Here is a 21,058-nt window from a genome sequence, read left to right as displayed (position 1 = left end):
AGAAATGGTTTTAACCTGGATCACTTTCTCTTGAATCATATGGGTTTTGGGGCAGTGGTTTTAAACTGGTGCCAGTCTCCTTTAATGCAAGGGCTTTGGTGAAGAAGAAGATGGAGAGGGGATATGATAGATAATATCTTTCCATGTCTGAAGGGATGTGATGCAGAAGATGGAGTCGGCTTGTTTTCTGTTCCTCCAAATATTGTGGAATTTCGTTTGGACGCAGGTGAAGAAAGCAGACTGACAGCAGAAGTTGTCTTCAAGATAGTTTGCTTTTGGCCAAGAGAAGGTGACAATGTTAGCTAATGCCCAGAAAACGCAATGCCACCCTTTGCTTGTAATGGCTTTCCAATTTATACAATTTTACAGAAGCATGCGCAGAAAGCTAACTGACAATGGAATTTGCTGACTGTTATAATCCTTTTGGACATGCGTAGTTGCCTTGTAACTTATATAACTCATTACTCCTCACATCAGGTGAAGTGTCCATAGTTTGCTCCACGTATGCACTATCCTCAGGTGACATGTTCATAGTTCATCCACGTATGCATCATCCAGCAGCCAAATCATTACTGCAGTTTGCATGAGCTTATATTGTGAGCAAAGAGCAAATGTGAGGCAGAACATGTCCTGTCAACACTTTCATGGAAAAACAAGATTTTTGAGTAAGGGCCATCTAGGTAAGGGATTTTTAAGGTCTTTAAATAAAATATTCAAGAGCTGCTCCATTACAAAGACAAGTGACGCCAACCCAATTGCAAGAAAATAGATTCCACCTAAGCATTAGGAAGAACATATCATTAGAGAAGTATCTGGGCAGGAAACTCCAAATTAAAAATCCTATAGCCAAAATAGTGAAAGTGCCTGTGCTGCACATTGCTACATCATGCAGCGCGGATACCGAGTGCACTTTTGAGGAGGAAACCGGACTCGCGGTGTCTGTCTCAGGGAACAGCCTCCAGTTCTGCCTGATCTTCCTCGGCTTCTCGGCCTCTCTTCCTCTGCATCACTAATAAACACATAACTCCTGCATTTTCCCACTTCTCCAAGTAACTGGAAGTCTATTAGGAGTGGCGCGAGCAGTCCTTGAGCCTCCAAGGCATGATTCGCATAGCCGGTGTCTGTGGCTGAGTGAGCGACCATGGCAGATTTTATTTTAAATTGCATTCTCTCCGAGTAGGAGATCACAGTCTGTTTCCCCCAGAAACTACACTGGTTGAAATAAATTACATTTTTGACACGGAAAGTAGAGGGGGAAAGTCTGTCTCTCTCACACCCATTCTCTTTTGGCCTGGTGAAACCCAAACATGGAGATAGAAATAGGAAACTCTTAGGAGGTTGATGGTCACATTGGGTCCAACATGAGATTTTTAGGATCCATATCCACAGCAAAAAGAATTCCATTTCTTTGCCCACTAACACTCTCAGCTTCTATGGCCCACCACCCCTAACCTGGCCATTCTTTAACACAAGATCAGTTTCTGCAGAATATGAAATCTTTTCACAGTTGATAATGACTTCTAATGATCATGCACCACATCAACCAATATGCCAAATACTTCAAATTAGATAACAATGGATTGTAACCCAATCACAGGGCTGTATTGGCAATCAGAAAATACTTCTAAAAATAATTATTATTATTAATAATTGTACACCCAGCAAAAAAAAAGGAAAGAAAAGAGAGAAGCCTACCTCTCATCTATAGTAGAAAGTAGAAACAGCTAAAGAAAGCAGAACCCTAAAGCAGAAAGATGATTGCATTCTTGCAGGCAAGACAGGCCATTTTTAAGGTAGTCCAAGGAGGATACAGCTCCACTGAGCTCCCAGGTCATCGCTATTCCCTTGGGCCTCCTTTAAATGCCCCTTGGAAAGCTTCTTGATGTGTTGGTGCAGTTGAGAAAAAACACGAGAGCCTGCTTCTCCTGCAGCTGAGCGCCTCTTTTTTAGAGTAGAAAAAACTTTAAGAATTTTAAAGTGCATGTCTGCCTGCAGCTGAGTGCCTCTCCTCTAGAGTAGAAAAAACTATAAGAAGTTTTAAAGTGCATGCGTGCCTGCAGCTGAGCACCTCGTCTCTAGAGTAGAAAAAAGCTTTAAGAAGTTTTAAAGTGTATGCCTGCCTGCAGCTGAGCGCCTCTCCTCTAGAGTAGAAAAAAACAGCTTAAATGCCTAAAATGACAGAAAGGGGAGCCTGGGAACCCACACCCCATAATGGGCCAATAGAAAACATCTTTCAGCACCCCTAAAGCAAAAAACAAATATTTGCCCTCCCATATTTGGAGATTCCCAAAAACAGATTGGGGCTCTCATGAAACGGCTTATGGTTTATCCGGATTGAACAACTCTAGTTTCCATAGTTGAGCAGGGATTCAAACCTATGGTCTCCATAGTCTTGCTCCTACTTTGAAATCATTATACCTTGGTTACAAATTGATTCTGCCTAATTGTTGGATAATTGAGTTGAAAGAGAAAATAGCTTGTGGAGCTATCATTAAGCAAAATAACAAATACCCATTCGATTAACATGTGTTTGGTCTTCTTGTCATCTTGATTCACTGCAGTCCATAAAAGGCTGATAAATAAAGCAGGGAGGTGGGGAAAATAACAAGAAAGCAAACTTCAAAACTCTGTTAAGAAGTTGCCATGGATATTTACTTTTCCTTGAAAAAGACTTTCGCTTGGCACAAGAGAAATGCATGGATGTGCAACTCGGCGGAGGGGAGAATCTATTGACAAGTTTGAAATGTCTCCGATTTCAAAAGCTATTTCTGAACGGATAAATTCACATTCAGATTAACAAGCTGGCAGATGGAGGGAATATATGGTAAACCGGTCTTTGGCAAGGGGCGAATCAGAAAGAAACAACAGCTGTTCCTATGTGAGAATTGTCCTTCACTCTCACTCCTTATTGATAGGACACATATGACTCTTTCATAATATTTCGTTCCTTCTTAAATATCTAGAGTCTTGATGGGGATGCCATGTAAGATGACAGATGTTTGATGTAAAGTAAATGATGTCCAATGCACTGAGAAGTTGATGCTCGTGGGAAGACATCATAAAATCATAGAAGAAGAGGCCACAGATGCCACATCTTGGGTTTCCTCCAAAAGAATCACTCCTAGGTGTGAATGGCACAAAAACACAGATTTGCAAAGAAATAGTTCTTTCCAAAGCTCACTTGAACAATATTGCACACTCGCCTTGAAACATCTTTTCACCTAGCACCACACCAGAGTACAGTAGTATTAACTACAGCAATTTATTAAGAACTAGCTGTGCCCGGCCACGCGTTGCTGTGGCGAAGTCTGGTGGTATGGGAAATAAAGTATTGAGGAATTGGTGGTAGTTAAGGTCAAGGGTAAAGGTTTTCCCCTGACATTTAAGTCCAGTTGTGTCCGACTGCACACTGAAGTGGATTATATGGCAGTGTGGAGTCAAGATAATCCAGTTCAAAGCTAATAATATAAGATTATAAATGGGTTATATAGCTGTGTGGAAGGGCCTTGAGTCTACACTGCCATATAGTCCAGTTAAAATAAGATAATCTGTATTTTATAGGCCTAAGTGAGGCCTAACTCTGCCTGTCCCCTGGACTGAGTGGGTTGCTAGGAGACCAAGTGGGCGGAGCTTAGCCTTTTAACTGGCAGCAATTGGATAAAAACAATTATTCCTCTCCTTCTAATTAGGACTTTATTGTTCTTTTCTTTTTGTTGTATCAACCTAGAGGCATGGATGAGGGGTTGTGCTGCCAAGTTTAGTGTTTCTGGGATGTGTCGTTTTGTTGTTTTGTCCTAGGCTGAAATGTCATTACCCTTTTATATATATAGAAAGCTTGTACAAAGGAGGGAAAGGGCATTTCCCAAAACAGCAGTTGAAAAGGAACAATAAAATAGCAGTAGTCCATATACAAAAGACCCATAGTCCAAAAATGGCAAAGCACATGAAGTCAAGGGAGTCAAGGTCATAAGCATACATTCATGAACATGGATGCAGGAACTTTTCTCAAGGTAAAACTCCATCAGGAATATAGGTAAACATAAGAAACTTGAATCATAAACTTGAGAGCTGAGACAGGAACCTGAACCTTTAGGCAGCATTGGCTCCTCTGAGAGACACCAAGTAAACACCATTTAATTTAAGCCCAAGCCCGACCAAGAAGCCATGAAATTATACCTCGCACACCTGGGTTTCCAGGATTTCTCACGGAAACTCTCTGAATGCCCAATTCATCTATTTTTCACTCCCTTCGTCAGGAGACCTAATCTGATATCACGGGAAAGCTCCTCATTGGCTGAAGGCCAGTTCCAAAGAGAAATGGACCTTTCTCCTGTTGCTAAGGAACAAACATTGGAATGCAAAACATCCTCTGTCTCTGGGTTGTTGTGAGTCTTCCGGGCTGTATGGCCATGTTGTATGGCCAGCTGTAATAGAGATCGCTTCAGTAATTGAGTCCAACTCTGGGAGAAAGATGGCATATAAATTTAGTCAAAATATGTACCGTATATACTCAAATATAAGCTGACCCGAATATAAGCCAAGGCACCTAATTTTACCACAAAAAAACTGGGAAAACATTGACTCCAGTATAAGCCGAGATACCAATAAAATTACATTAACGGAGGCCTCAGTAGTTTAAATGTTTTTGAATCTTTACATCAAACCGTAATTTAAGATATGACTGTTCAACTCTGATGAAATCATTATTTTCATCTTCTTCAATGTAAATGGGCTTATGTATCCTTTAAAAAATAATAGAGTGAAATAATAAATGTAATAATAATAATAATAAATGCAGTAAAATAATAAATGTAATAATAAATAAAGTAAAATAATAAATGTACAGTGGAGTTCCAGTTAACCGACTTCCGGTTAACCGACACTTCGCATTATCCGATGTCCCAGGCCCCTTGGGAGACGCTCATGCACGTTGCTAGGTAGCTTGCTATCTACCTAGCAACGCACACAGGCACCTCCCAAGAGGCAGGGCAGGAAGCAGAGAAGCGCCCGTGCGCGTTGCTAGGTAGATAGCAAGCGACCTAGCAACGCACACAGGCTCTTCGCTAAGCCGAGTGCTCGCTGCTCTGCCCCTTGGGAGGCGCCTGTGCGCGTTGCTAGGTAGATAGTAAGCTACCTAGCAACGCGCACGGGCGCTTCCCAAGGGGCGGAGCGGTGAGCACTCGGCTTAGGAAGCACCCCTGAGCGTTGTTAGGTAGCTTGTTATCTACCTAGCAATGCGCACGGGCGCCTCCCAAGAGGCGGAGCAGAAGCGCTCCTGCACGTTGCTAGGTAGCTTGCTATCTACCTAGCAACGTGCAAGGGGCACTTCCTTCAACCGGCTTACTGGATAATAGGGCCTCCCTATTATCCGTCAGATCCAGTTATTCGACATTCGGCCCGCCCGTTTATGTCGAATAACCAGAACTCTACTGTATTATTAATAATAAAATAGAGTAAAATAAATGTAATTGTAACAACAATGATAGAGTAAAATAATAAATGTAAAAGTAACAACAATAATAGAGAAAAATAATAAATATACCATATATACTTGAGTATAAGCCAACCTAAATATAAGCCCACCAGGACCCTCACCCGAGTATAAGCCGAGGAGGTTGTTGTTCAGTCCTAAAAAAGGGCTGAAAAACTAGGCTTATATTCGAGTATATACAGTAATGTAATTGAGGAGTTGACGAAGGCTTTCATGGCTGGAATGGCTGGGTTGCTGTGAGTTTTCTGGGCTTAATGGCCAGAAACCAATGCTTCTGGAACATGGCCATACAGCCCGGAAAACTCACAGCAACCCAATCCAGGAGTTAACCTGAATGTGAGAAGACCTCTCCAGCCAAAGTCATCTGTATCATGCGATATAGAATCCTAGTTTCATACACAATAAATTAAGTAGGAGCAATGAAACAGGGGCAAATGAGAACTGGGTGCCCTAGGGACCTTAAAAGACCAATTTAGACTCGAAACACTAAGATAACGGCGAAGAGATGGAGGCATAAGTAGCCACACTTTTTCTCTGCGAAGTGATGGCTAAGACTTCCATCCGGGGCCATTATTTGCTTTCTAGAAGATAGTAACTCCGACTCTGTTCACAAAGTTTCCCCGCATCTGGCAAATCCGTTCTGTGGTGACAGATTCCATTATATCTTTATCCTCCACTGCCTTTTCTTTTAGCAGCTGGGCAAACCACAAAAGAATCACATCCGCCGATATGTGTGTGCGCGAGTGTGCTCATTTGTCACTCGTGCCAAATGTTGAACATATTACCCCATGCTGGGAAGTCACTTATCCCGCTGTGCTAAATGAAGCAGAAGTTCTACAGAAAAACTGGCCCATTTCGTTTTAGTGCTTTTTTTGTGTGAATTATGAGTCAAAGGAAAATTTCAATATTGCCAACCCCCTCCTTTTTGAATTTCTTATTTATGATCAATTGGCCAAATGGTGCATAGAATACATCAATACAATCTCGTTACACCTCACTTATGGACTTCCATGGAGTTGCCAGTATGAATTCTATTGGGAATCCCAACTTGAGTAACTCCTTTGTGTAGATCCCAACCTAGTTGCAATAATCATTGAGTCAATGGTATGTATGTACATATATATTGGTTAATGGAGCCGCAGTGGTGCAGCGGGTTAAACTGCTGAGCTACAGAACTTGCTGATTGAAAGTCGGCAGTTTGAATTCGGGGAGCTGGGTGAGCTTCCGTCATTAGCCCCAGCTTCTGCCAACCCAGCAGTTCAAAAACATACAAATGTGAGTAGATCAATAGGTACCACTCCAATGGGAAGGTGACAGCGTTCCATGCAATCATCATCATCATCATCATCATCATCATTATTATTATTGACACAACGACATTGTATGACACAGCAAACAAGATAGATATGCTGGATTTCGTATCACAAAATCATAAGTCAAATACTTCCCAAGTAGGGTGGCCTTTTGCAGTTGGCAAATTATTATTATTATTATTATTATTATTATTATTATTATTATTATTTATTAACTTCATTACTATCCTGCTCTTCTTACCCTGCAGAATGGCTTACAACATACATTTAGGCAAAAATTCAATGCCTCATTATACAAAGCAAATAAAACATAACATAAAACCAATAGAAACAATCAACATATAACTGCTTTATCTGGACTACAAAGAGGAGTCAAACCAAATGATCATCTTGTACCCAGAGGCGGTTCAACCACCAGGCTAACTAGGCAGTTGCCTGTGGTGCCATCTTGTTGGGGGCGCCATCGAGGCACTTCTCTGCTCCCCAAAGCCCCAAACGCTTTCCTGGTGAGAACGAATATCTGGATTTCTCCTGTTTTCAGAGTGTTGTTTTTTATTTATTGTCCTGATTTTAGAGTTTTTTTTAAATACCATACTGCCCTATATCCCTGTTCAATGTTTGGTGCTAAATTCGCAAATATAGTAATTCCTACATAACATTACCATGTATTGAACTGCTTTTTCTGTTGATTTGTTGTAAAACATGATGTTTTGGTGCTTAATTTGTAAAATATTAATGTAATTTGATGTTTAATAGGCTTTTCCTTAATCCCTCCTTATTATACAACATTTTCACTTATCCAACTCTTTTATTTTCAGTGATTGGTTTAGGGGGCACCAAAATTCTGTTCGCCTACACTTGAAAATTACCTAGGGCCGGCTCTGCTTGTACCAAAATGAGAACTGTCAAATCGAAAATGGTATGCCTGAGTATCAACTGCCAAAGACCAATTCCTCTGATATCACATCTGATTTGGAGACTTCTTAGGAGCTTCAAGGTGACCATCACTGTTGGAGAACAGATCAGTCCTGTGCTTGTTTGTCGTCTGCAAGAGTCTGTTTGTGCTGTTTACTGCTCCATTCAGTAAAGCTTTGTATATTGCTTTTACTGATGTCTCGAAGTGTCGCTTCATTCTGCCCTCCATTGCTTTTCATACTACTACCGCTGCGCTACAATACTCTGACAGTCTCTTCCAACTCTATGATTCTATAAGTCAATGGACTGCAGTTTCCAATGCAACTAACCATTGGCTTAAGCCAATAGGAGCCGTAGTTTCTGACAACTTCTAATTGGCTGAATGATGCCTGCCCTTCGAGATGGCCCTCCAGGAATGACCCACCGCTACATCCTTTCAGGCTCTAAAGATAGAAGCAAACGAATAGAGGGAATAACAGCAAGAAGACGTTTCTCCGATCACTAGCCAACAGTCACGCTGGGATGTTCTGACAGCCTTCAAAGCCAGACCCACACAGAGAACGTTGTAATAACCTAATCTGGATATATCTGGCCTTTTGCTGGATCTAATTGTAGTTTCAAATATTTCTCAGCTATTTTTAAATTACTCCGATATTTGAGTTCTGTGCCTGACATCTAATTATATCTTTTCCCTCCTACTGACATGCACTGGTTTAATAGTCAGTATATATATCTCTCTGTGTGTATGTGCAAGAGGAAATCCAATGTCTCCCCCACACAATGACCTCCCCATTGATACTCACCTGCAGAGCCGTCCCTAGGTAATTTTAAAGAGTAGGCAAACAGAATTTTGGCACTCCCCTCGAATTTTGGCACCTCTCCAATGGGAAGGTGACAGCGTTCCATGCAGTTGTTATTATTATTATTATTATTATTATTATTATTGACACAATGACGTTGTATGACACAGCAAACAAGATAGACATGCTGGATTTCGTATCACAAAATCACAAGTCGAACACTTCCCAAGTGTCTAGGACTGTGTGATGTATTTTCGGATGATGCGCGCAGATCCCAGTAGGGTAGCCTTTTGCAGTTGGCAAATTATTATTATTATTATTATTATTATTATTATTATTATTATTATTATTATTTATTAACTTCATTTCTATCCTGCTCTTCTCACCCCGCAGAGTGGCTTACAACATACATTTAGGCAAAAATTCAATGCCTCATTATACAAAGCAAATAAAGCATAACATAAAACAATAGCCCTTTGAGAACATGGCGCCATAGACAATTGCCTAGTTGGCCTTGTGGTTGAATCGCCTCTGCTCACCTAGTTCTCAGGGGGAGGAATGAGTCCATTTAATGAGAACCACGTCAGTCACATGGGAGAGAAGAGACTGGGTGCAGTTTGGCCGAGGTGACGTCTCCCCTTTTCCTGGAAGACCACCCAGTGCCCAATTCTGCCCCGTTCCGGTAACCTTCTTCCGAGGCCATATTTGTTTTAACATAGCCTAGGGGCCTGGCCAGTTGTACCCCTCCATTTTGGATTTCCCCCTTCTTTATTCACTCGCCAAGCTTGCACTTTGGCTTGATGTGATCCTAAAGACATTTTTCTGGAATGACATCTAACATGAAAACTGTTGCGATGGGCTGCCAGTTTTTCTCAGGTTGTTTTCTTCAAAACTCAATGGCTATTCTTGTGATTATAGAGGTTGCTAGCTTGTATTTGACTTTAAAATGGTTTTCAGAGAAGAGGCTGGAAACAGATATGTTTTCTGAGTTACCGTATATACTCGAGTATAAGCCAACCCAAATATAAGCTGAGGCACCTAATTTCACCACAAAAAAATTTGGAAAACATTGACTCCAGTATAAGCCGAGAGTGGTAAATTTCAGAAATAAAAATAAATACCAATAAAATTACATTAATTGAGGCATCAGTAGGTTAAATGTTTTTGAATATTTACATCAAGCTCAAATTTAAGATAAGACTGTCCAACTCTGACCCAATCATTATTCTCATCTTCTTCAATGTAATTTCCCTTATGTATCCTTTTAATAATAATAGAGTAAAATAGGACATGTAATAATAATAATAATAATAAATAAATAAATGCAGGAAAATAATACAAGTAATAATACATAGAGTAAAATAATAAATGCAATAATAATAATAATAATAATAATAATAAGATCAGAGTGAAATAATAAATGTATTAATAATAATAATAATAATAAAAATAGAGTAAAATAAATGTAATACAGTAGCATCTCACTTATCCAACACTTGCTTATCCAACGTTCTGAATTATCCAACACATTTTTGTAGTCAATGTTTTCAATATTTTGGTGCTAAATTCATAAATACAGTAACTAATTACTACATAGCATTACTACATATTGAACTACTTTTTGTGCAAAATTTGTTGTCTAACATGATGTTTTGGTGCTTAATTTGTAAAATCATAACCTAATTTGATGTTTAATAGGCTTTTCCTTAATGCCTTCTTATTATCCAACATATTCGCTTATCCAACATTCTGCCGGCCCGTTTATGTTGGATAAGTGAGACTCTACTGTAGTAGCAACAATAATAGAGAAAAATAATAAATGTAATAATACCAATAATAATAGAGAAAAATAATAAATGTACCATATATTCTCGAGTATAAGCTGACCCAAATATAAGCCAACCAGGACCCTCACCCGAGTATAAGCCAAGGGGGCTTTTTTAGTCTTAAAAATATGGCTGAAAAACTAGGCTTATACTTGAGTATATACAGTAACTTCTAGATAAACCTGTTCCTCTTTTTTGCAAGGAATTCCCTTTCTCTCTTCGTTACCCCCATTTACAAATTTGGAACATGGCAATTAGGGCCATGAAGAAATAGCGGCAATATCATAAAGGCCGCAAGCTGGCATTTGGAAAACTAATTTGGGATGGGAAAACAAATTAAACTTTTGAAAAATAGGTCACGAATTAGCATCGAAGGTAATCTATACAATGCAGGTTTGCGAAGGCTGCGTTTGGCCTGTCAATAGTTGATTATGAAATTCAGTGGACTAGAACAGGTAAAACATAATTGGATTACAGGAAGAATAGATAATGACTAACAGATAAAGGGCACTACAGCTGTGTCATTACCTTCCCTAAGGAAAAAAAGGGAAAAAAATGCAGAAGAGGGGAGTAAAATGGCAGGAAAACAAAGGCGCTATTGTCACCGGAGCAGAGTTCATTTGCGAAGTATGATTCTGCAAATGCAAGACGAGAGTTTAATCATCGCCCTTCTTCACAATGTAATTAATCCTTCTGAAAAAATAGTTGCCTCCTGCTATGTAAATGAGGATGAAAGGTCGATTTAGATGTGCAAGTAAATTACAGAAATGGTACTATTTAGATAGCAAGAATGGGAAGGTTAAATCCAACGTTGCTAGTTTCCTCATCACAGAAGACTTTATAGCAACTTATGATAGAAGCCTACCTTAGAATTTTTCAGCTTAAAAAAGGGCTTAAAAACTCAGTTTATCTTCGAGTATATATGGTATATGGTTTGAATGAACTGGAAGGAAGGACGGAAGGAAGGCAAGCTAATAATTTTGGAAACACCATTCAAAAATATTAAGACTTCCAATGGTTAACTACCTGCTTGCTGAATTATAATTAAAACCTGCTAATGAGACCTGAAATGGTTGACCTGTGATAAGAACTATGACAATGATAAGAGAAATGTTTACATCAAGTTAAGGAAATGTTTACAACTGTTAAGAAGGAAGTCAACACAAGGCTAACATCAATCAAGAAGAATCAACGGGAAACGTAATGTTGGTGGGCAGGAAAAGAGATTGAAAGATGGGCTTAAAGCCAACCTTAAAAACTGTGACTTAGACACTGAGAACTGGGAAGCCCTGGCCCTTGAGTGCTCTAATTGGAAGTCAGCTGAGACCAGCAGTGCTGTGGAGTTCAAAGAGGCACAAATGGAGGGCTTAAGGGAGAAACGTGCCAAGAGGAAGGAGCGTCAATCCAACCCTGACCAAGACCGCCTTCCACCCGGAAACCGATGTCCTCACTGCGGGAGAACATGCAGATCAAGAATAGGTCTCTAAGAACCCATCCACAAGACACCAGAGATGGAGGACCATCATCCTTGGCCTACGAGGGATCGGCTAAGTAAGTAAGCCTTCTCCTTGGACTTTATTTCAATCACCTCCCTTCTCCCCCATATTTTCCACTCTTTTTCAAATATATTCAAATATGATTTCTATTTCTACCTTACCCATCTATATATAGAAAAGGGCAATGAAATTTCGGCCTAGGACAAAACAACAAAACTACACATCCCAGAAACACTAAACTTGGCAGCACAGCCCCTCATCCATGCCTCTATGTTCATACAACAAAAAGAAAAATAAAGTCCTAATTAGAGGGAGAGGAATAATTGTTTTTATCCAATTGCTGCCAGTTAGAAGGCTAAGCTCCGCCCACTTGGTCTCCTAGCAACCCACTCAGTCCAGGGGACAGGCAGAGTTAGGCCTCACTTAGGCCTCTTCCACACTGCCTATAAAATATAGATTATCTGATTTTAACTGGATTATATGGCAGTGTAGACTCAAGGCCCTTCCACACAGCTATATTACCCAGGGGATAACCTTTACCCTTTACCTTAACTACCACCAATTCCTCAATACTTTATTTCCCATACCACCATACTACGCCACAGCAACGCGTGGCCGGGCACAGCTAGTTTGGTATATGATTTTGTCTTGCTGAGGAATAATGCTAGACGGAGCTGTTCTTAGACTCCAGCTCCCACCTTCTGGATCCAGCAAAACCAATGATGAGACTTGATAGGAGCTACATTTCAGCAGCAGCTGTCAAGGCTGTATTCCAGGTACTTTCCTGATATGAGATAAGTTGTTTTCCAAAGAAGCTTATCTCAGTCACAGTGTAATAAGCTTCCCAGGAACCTCACAATACAGCTTGTTAGCCGCGGGTCTGAAGACTTGTGAAACTCTGGGCTGCCTTCCCAGCGGCAACAGTCTGGGATGGGATCCTTCTTGCCCTCATCCCGATGAGTGGCAGCTTGGAAGATGTTTCACTCATTAAAACGGCAGGCTCCCGCTTCCCTTCCTTGAGGAGCCCCTCTTGCTAATTGACGGAGTTGTTCACACCGCTCTACCTTGTGCATAATTGCTTTGTAGTCAATAACAAACGGGGCGTGTGGCCAATGCGGGCCAAGTCTTGCGCGCGGAGATGCCAGCTGGCAAAAGGACACACGACGCTCAAAATATACCTGCTTACCCATGAGGTTTTAAGGGACGGCTCGGAGAGAATGCCATTTCCAGAATTAGACTGGCTCATTTCAGTCTGCCAGATATTGCAAGCAAATGCAGTGACGAAGACTCGTTTTTCTGTCTGGATGGTTCTTCCACTAGTTGATGCTGCAACCAGATATTTGGAACATCCATCTCAGCTGGACAATCTGCTTCTTGATCATCTGGACCAATGACAACTGAGAATCAGTGAGGACAGAATGTACTAAATCACTGTTAAGCTCAGACATAGCACACCCCTCCACAAAATAGCTTGTGTTTAACACACCACGACCGTATCCTCCTTCCTCTTTCAAAACCCTCATTTCTTTGGCAGACCTGCTTGGCTTTCTGTGACTGGTTGTTGCAAAAGGTGGCTGAGATGATGGCAGCCACCTGAGACAAACCAGGAGACAAAAGCCCGCAGATGAAGCTTGGAAGCAAAGTTCAAGGAAACAAGGAACAGAGGCCAAAGCAGAAATGAATGCCAAACAGGAATGCAGAAGCTGGAGCTCAAGGGCAAAATCGGAAGTTGGATGTGAAGGACAAAGCAGGAGACAAAGATAAAGCACACCAAAATTCAAAAAATATCTTGTTATTCAAAGAAGGTTGAATTCAATCAGGAAGTCTTTTATAATAATTTTTACTAAAGATTTTCATACTAATACAGCAAAAGAGTGTGAAAAGTTAGGAAAAAAGGAAAGAAAAAAGAGAAAAAAGAAAAAAATGAGAAAAATACTGTATATACCTGAGTATAAGCCGACCCGAATATAAGCCGAGGCACCTAATTTTACCACAAAAAACTGGGAAAACATTGACTCGAGTATAAGTCGAGGGTGGTAAATTTCAGAAATAAAAACTGATAACAATAAAATTACATTAATTGAGGCATCAGCAGGTTAAATGTTTTTGAATATTTACATAAAGCTCAAATTTAAGACAAGACTGTCCAACTCTGATCCAATCATTGTTCTCATCTTCTTCAATGTAAATGTGCTTATGTATCCTTTTCATAGTAATAGAGTAAAATAATACATGTAATAATAATAATAATAATAAATACAGGAAAATAATACAAGTAATAAGAGTAAAGTAATAAATGCAATAATAATAATAATAAGATCAGAGTCAAATAATAAATGTATTATTAATAATAATAAAAACAGAGTAAAATAAATGTAATAGTAGCAACAATAATAGAGAAAAATAATAAATGTATTATTAATAATAATAAAAATAGAGTAAAATAATAAATGTACCATATATTCCCGAGTATAAGCTGACCCAAATATAAGCCAACCAGGACCCTCACCCGAGTATAAGCCGAGGGGGGCTTTTTCAGTCTTAAAAAAGGGCTGAAAAACTAGGCTTATACTCGAGTATATACAGTAGTTAAGTTCACCAGATCTTAAGCTGATGTTTTCCCCACTTGAGTTGCCTCTTAGTAGGAGTTGGGTTAGCCACTAAATCAGAGTCTTCAAATAGACAATGCTCTGATGCTGATATTGAATTATTATGACCTTAGTTTTTGCATGGTAATGTGCTTTCTCAAACCATGTGAGGTGTGGTTTCTTTGGTATTTTCGTAGCAGATTTGCTATCCACACTAATGGGCATTTCAAATATTTATGGCTGCAAAAATCGATGGGGCTGTTTGCTTTGGCTTCATCCATTAGCTTTGGCTCAGCAAACCCTTCCTTCATTTTTGAAAGATGCTTAGAATTTCTGTTGTCACTTTTGCTTAATGCTACAAATTCCATTAGAAGCAAGGCTTTTGCTCCCGGTGCTATGATCGAGGGCTCGGAGGAACTAATTAAAGCCGATATTGCTACTTTTTCTACATTAGGGTAAGAAGAGAGTTACATTTCCGTGAGCGATGACTTAAAGACTTCCATACTTAACGTTGTCCTTCCTGAATGTGGTGGTGCCTCTTTGTTGCAGCTCCATTAGGCTCCATATACAATGACTGCTGTGACAAGTAATTGCAGACTTTCCAAACTATTTATTCTGCTAAATTCAGTGACTCTCCCGAGTGCCTCAAAAGAGCCATAATTATAATTTATACACAGGCATTTTGTATATTCCATATTTTGCCTTTCCTGTGTCAAAATTAGTCAGTTGGCTACTTGGAGGGGGGAGATGGAGAGGAAAGCAGGGAAAGTAGAGGAGTTGAAATGGGTTTCAGACTGGTTCGTTTCCATTCAAGAGACTGAGAATAGAAGTTTGTTCCTTACTTTGAGCTAGAGGTGAGAAAGCCTGGAAGAAAACAAAAGATGGCAGAGGAAAGAAAAAATAATAATATGTTTTTATACTGTTATGTAATGAACTTGTTGTTCTTATGACTGGAAACCGCCCTGAGTCTCTTCTGGCAGAGATAGGGCGGTATATAAATAAAGTTTTATTTTATTGTATACAACAAACAAGATAGATACGCTGGATTTCGTATCACAAAACCACAAGTCGAACACTTCCCAAGTGTTTAGGACTGTGTGATGTATTTTCGGATGATGCGCGCAGATCCCAGCAGGGTGGCCTTTTGCAGTTGACAGATCATAATTTTGTCAATGCCTATTGTTTCCAAATGCCGGCTGAGATCTTTTGGCACGGCACCCATTGTGCCCATCACCACCGGGACCACCTGCACTGGTTTCTGCCAGAGTCTTTGAAGTTCCATCTTGATGTCCTGAGAGCGGCTGAGTTTTTCCTGTTGTTTTTCGTCAATGCGACTGTCACCTGGGATGGCAACATCAATGATCCAAACCTTCTTCTTTTCCACAACTGTGATGTCTGGTGTGTTGTGTTCCAGAACTTTGTCAGTCTGGATTCAGAAGTCCCACAGTATCTTTGCGTGCTCATTTTCCAATACTTTTACAGGTTTGTGATCCCACCAGTTCTTTGCTGCTGGGAGGTGGTACTTGAGGCATAAGTTCCAATGAATCATTTGGGCCACGTAGTTGTGCCTCTGTTTGTAGTCTGTCTGTGCGATTTTCTTACAGCAGCTGAGGATATGATCCATGGTTTCGTCGGTTTCCTTGCACAGTCTGCACTTTGGGTCATCAGCTGATTTTTCGATCTTGGCCTGAATTGCCTTTGTCCTGATGTCTTGCTCCTGGGCTGCAAGGATCAGGCCTTCTGTCTCCTTCTTCAGGGTCCCATTCGTGAGCCATCACCAGGTCTTCTCCTTGTCAGCTTTTCCTTCAATTTTGTCAAGGAACTTTCGATGCAATGTTTTGTTGTGCCAGCTGTCAGCTCTAGTTTGTAGTGCGGTTTTCTTGTACTGGTTTTTTGTCTGCTGTGCTTTGAGGAGTTTCTGATTTTTGACTTCAATCGAAGCAGGTTCTTCACTTTGCTTGACATATTCTGCCAGGGCATGTTCTTCTTCTTTAACTGCTTGTTTTAATGCTATGTTCTAAGAGTATTATTATCATTATTATTATTATTATTAAAATGGAGGAAAACCAGAAAAATGAGCGGAAGGATGGAAAAACTGGGGGGAGGGGGAAAAAAAAGGAAAAAACCAATTTTTTTTCAAAAAATTTTCTTATGCCTTCCCATCTCTACTTTAAGCAGACACAACCAGCGACTCCAGAAATGTCTAGGATGTTGAGTAGCTGTCCGTGGTTCTAAACCATCTTCAGATTAAGAACAAGCCATGCAAGAAAAGTTAAAGATCCACGCAGAGGAAAAGCATTCTTACCATACATCAAGGGAACCACTGAGCTCATAGGGAAGCTGATGAAGAAACACAACCTACAAACTATCTACAGATCCACTGAGAAAATCCAACAACTGCTACGTTCAGCAAAGGACAGGGAAAAATATCAGGGCCAGCTAACACCTCCCAACAAAGGATTCCCCCGGGTAGGAAGCAGCAAGGCTTTGAAGCTGCAAGGCCATTCCATGCTAATCAAGCTGGCCAGTTTGCAACATTCACACCTGTTTCAAAAATGCAGGAATTCTTTCTCTCACGCTGGACATTATTCCACGGATATAGAAAACCCCACTTGCCTAGTTTCCAACAGACCTCACGACCACTCAGGATGTCTGCCAAAGAGGTGGGCAAAATGTCGGGAGAGAATGCTTCTGGAACATGTCCACACATCGTGGAAAACTCACAACAACCCAATGGTGATTGAGTAGCTGACCATGGTCCTGAACTATCTTAAGATCGTCTTGCAGAACATGAAATTCACATGAGAACATGTGGCTTCTACGGTGAATATTGTGATATTAGTCTTGCACTCTAGGAGCCCCTGGTGGCACAGCGGGTTAAACCACTGAGCTGCTGAACTTGCTGGTGGTTTGAATCCGGGCAGCGTGGTGAGCTCCCGCTGTTAGCCCCAGCTTCTGCCGATCTAGCAGATCAAAAACGTGCAAATGTGAGTAGATCAATTGGTACCGCTCCATTGGGAAGGTAACGGCATACCATGCAGTGATGCCGGCCCCATGACCTTGGAGGTGTCTACGGACAATGCCGGCTCTTCGGCTTAGAAATGGAGATGAGCACCAACCCTCAGAGTCGGACACAACTGGACTTTTTACCTTATCCAAGCCGAAAAATCTATACGTAACATTTGTAAGATAAAGTGCCGTCAGACAAGTACCTTATCACACCCATCAGCAGAAATGGACTTGGCATAATTTAATGCCAGTACTGGGATTGCTTACATTTAAAAATACTTGGAAAAAAAGCACAGTGGTAATAAACATTTTTAATAAGAAGGCTTTTCACATTCAGTAAAACAGAGTACATGGTCTGCAATAGACTTCCTTGACAGTGGTTGTATTTATCCCGTTAGATTTATCGGGGCGAGGGAAATTACTCTTCTGAATAGGAGTAATAGAGATGGAGACTATTACCGTAGCAAAGGGCGAGATCAATTCATATTCTGAATTCCTCTTATCCAGAGGCAATTGAAAAAGGAAGGTGGCTATAAGCAGTTTCCAAGCAACTGCTAAAGCGAGGAATCATTCTGCCATTTGCCACTTAAAAGTATGCCCGGGTTCATTGTGCGGTGTCACTTTGTTGCACATTTGTGGAACTTCCTTCCGTGATCAACAACAACCGACAAATTGCAAAATTGCTCAGGTAGACTATAGGTCGCCCACCTTTGTGTTGGCATTTATACAAATCTGTACATGTACATGGTTTAAAATAATTTTAAACAGAACCAACTGATTTCATGTGTGTTCTTTTAATAATAATGATGATGATGATGATGATGATGTGATTTTGTGACACGAAATCCAGCATATCTATCTTGTTTACTGTGTCTTACTATGTCGTTGTGTCAATAATAATAATACTATATATACTCGAGTATAAGCCTAGTTTTTCAGCCCTTTTTTAGGACTGAAAAAACCCTCCTCGGCTTGTACTCTGGTGAGAGTCCTGGTGAGCTTATATTCAGGTCAGCTTATACTCAAGTATATATGGTATATTTATTATTTTTCTCTATTATTATTGGTATTGTTATATTTATTATTTTACTCTATTAATTATTATTATTACATTTATTATTGTCCTCTATTTATTATTATATTTATTATTTTTCTGCATTTATTATTATTATTGTTATTATTACATTTATTCTACTCTATTCTTATTATTATTAATGCATTTATTACTTTACTCTATTTATTATTACATTTATAGTTTACTGCATTTATTATTATTATTATTATTATTACATTTATTATTTCACTCTGTTATTATTAAAAGGATACATAAGCACATTTACATTGAAGAAGATGAAAATAATGATTTAAACAGAGTTGAACAGCCTTAAATTACAGTTTGATATAAATATTCAAAAACATTTAAACTACTGAGGCCTCAATTAATGTAATTTTATTGGTATCTCGGCTTATACTGGAGTCAATGTTTTCCCAGTTTTTTGTGTTAAAATTAGGTGCCTTGGCTAATATTTGTGTTGGCTTATCCTCGAGTATATACGGTAATTTATTTTTCTATCCGGCCAACCATCTCAGGGCAGTTAACATGGGGCCAGGCCCAAAGCATAACAAGTAAACAAGCATCAGTAGCTAAAAACAGTATCAACAACAACAATTAAAATAAACAAATAACAAATGTTAAAAAACTCAATTACAATTAAAAACACAGAATACAATATACTACTATTATATAAAAATGAGGTAATAAAAACAAGCATCACCACTGATGGATAAAATGGGGGTGGTTATATAAAAGTGCATAATTCAGAACTATTTAATAAAGTGTAAAGTTCTTTTAACTTGATCAGTTGTTTAAGGAGGGTGCATCCACATTGTTGAATTAATGAAGCTCGGCACCATTTTAATTGTCATCGCCTAGCATTATGGAATCACGGGAAATATAATTTTAGCCTTCTCCGCCAAAGGGAGCTGGGACCTACCTCGCCAAACTACAACTCCAATGATTCCATAGCCTTGAGCCATGGCAATTCAAGTGGCGTCAAACTGCATTAACTCTGGAGTGTAGATGCAGGAACAACCTGAAGGCACACCACAGCAGCAACAAATAGAAGTAGATAAGGGAGCGAATGGGGGAAAGTGGACGCTTAACAAAACTCAAGGCAGCATTCAACCGAACAAAGGATCCAAAGCCATTTTCTTTCTTCTTTTTCTTGAAAGACCACCCACTTGGCTGCCGCGATAGGGGAGGAAATCTCCTTCCCAGGGTGCATCTGCCAAATAATTTCAGGCCCTTTGGCTTCCGTTTATCCAGTTTTCAGCTTTGCTTGAACTGTTCCAGAGCTGCAAATAAAACGTTATCTATCTACTTCTTCTGCCCCCCCCTCTCTCTCTCTCTCTTTTTGAAGCATAAAACACGTCTCTTTGGACACTTATCTCTTATCAAGAGTGTCATAATGTGTTGCTATCTTCAGGGTCACAAAGCTTTTACTTTGAAAAACAAAATCAATGGCAATATATCTGTTGGTAAAGGTATCTTCACTCTCAGGATTTCTTCTGGACTTTCTAATTATATGACTTTAATGTAGTCTGCTAGGCTCTGTCTTTTCCTTCAGTTACCATATTTACTCGAGTATAAGCTGAGTTTTCAGCCCTTTTTTAGGACTGAACCACTCCCCCCCCACCTTATACTCAGGTGAGGGTTCTGGTGGGCTTATATTCAGGTCGGCTTATACTCGAGTATATATATAGGAACATTTATTATTTTTCTCTATTATTATTGGTATTATTACATTTATTATTTTACTCTATTTATTATTATCATTACATTTATTATTTTACTCTATTATTGTTATGTTTACATTTATTTTATTATTTTCCTCTATTATTGTTATGTTTACATTTATTTTACTCTATTTTTATTATTATTATTATTACATTTATTATTTTACTCTATTATTATCATTACATTTATTATTTTATTATTTTCCTCTATTATTGTTATGTTTACATTTATTTTACTCTATTATTATTATTATTATTATTATATTTATTATTTTACTCTATTTATTATTATCATTACATTTATTATTTTACTCTATTATTGTTATGTTTACATTTATTTTATTATTTTCCTCTATTATTGTTATGTTTACATTTATTTTACTCTATTTTTATTATTATTAATACATTTATTATTTTACTCTATTTATTATTACATTTACTATTTTATTGTATTTATTATTATCATTACATTTATTATTTTCCCCTATTATTGTTACTTTTACATTTATTTTACTCTGTTTTTATTATTATTATTACATTTATTATTTTACTGTATTTATTATTATTATTACATTTATTATTTCACTCTATTATTATTAATAAGAATATTTACATTTAAGAAGACGAAAATAATGATTTACCAGAGTTGGACAGTTTTATCTTAAATGACAGTTTGATGTAAAGATTCAAAAACATTTAAACTACTGATGCCTCAAAGTAATTTTATTGGTATCTGTTTTTATTTCTGAAATTTACCACTCTCGGCTTATACTGGAGTCAATGTTTTCCCAGTTTTTTTGTGGTAAAATTAGGTGCCTCAGCTT

Source organism: Anolis carolinensis, unplaced genomic scaffold, assembly GCF_035594765.1.
Source record: "Anolis carolinensis isolate JA03-04 unplaced genomic scaffold, rAnoCar3.1.pri scaffold_12, whole genome shotgun sequence".
Lineage (NCBI taxonomy): Eukaryota > Metazoa > Chordata > Lepidosauria > Squamata > Dactyloidae > Anolis > Anolis carolinensis.
This window is presented reverse-complemented; position numbering follows the sequence as displayed.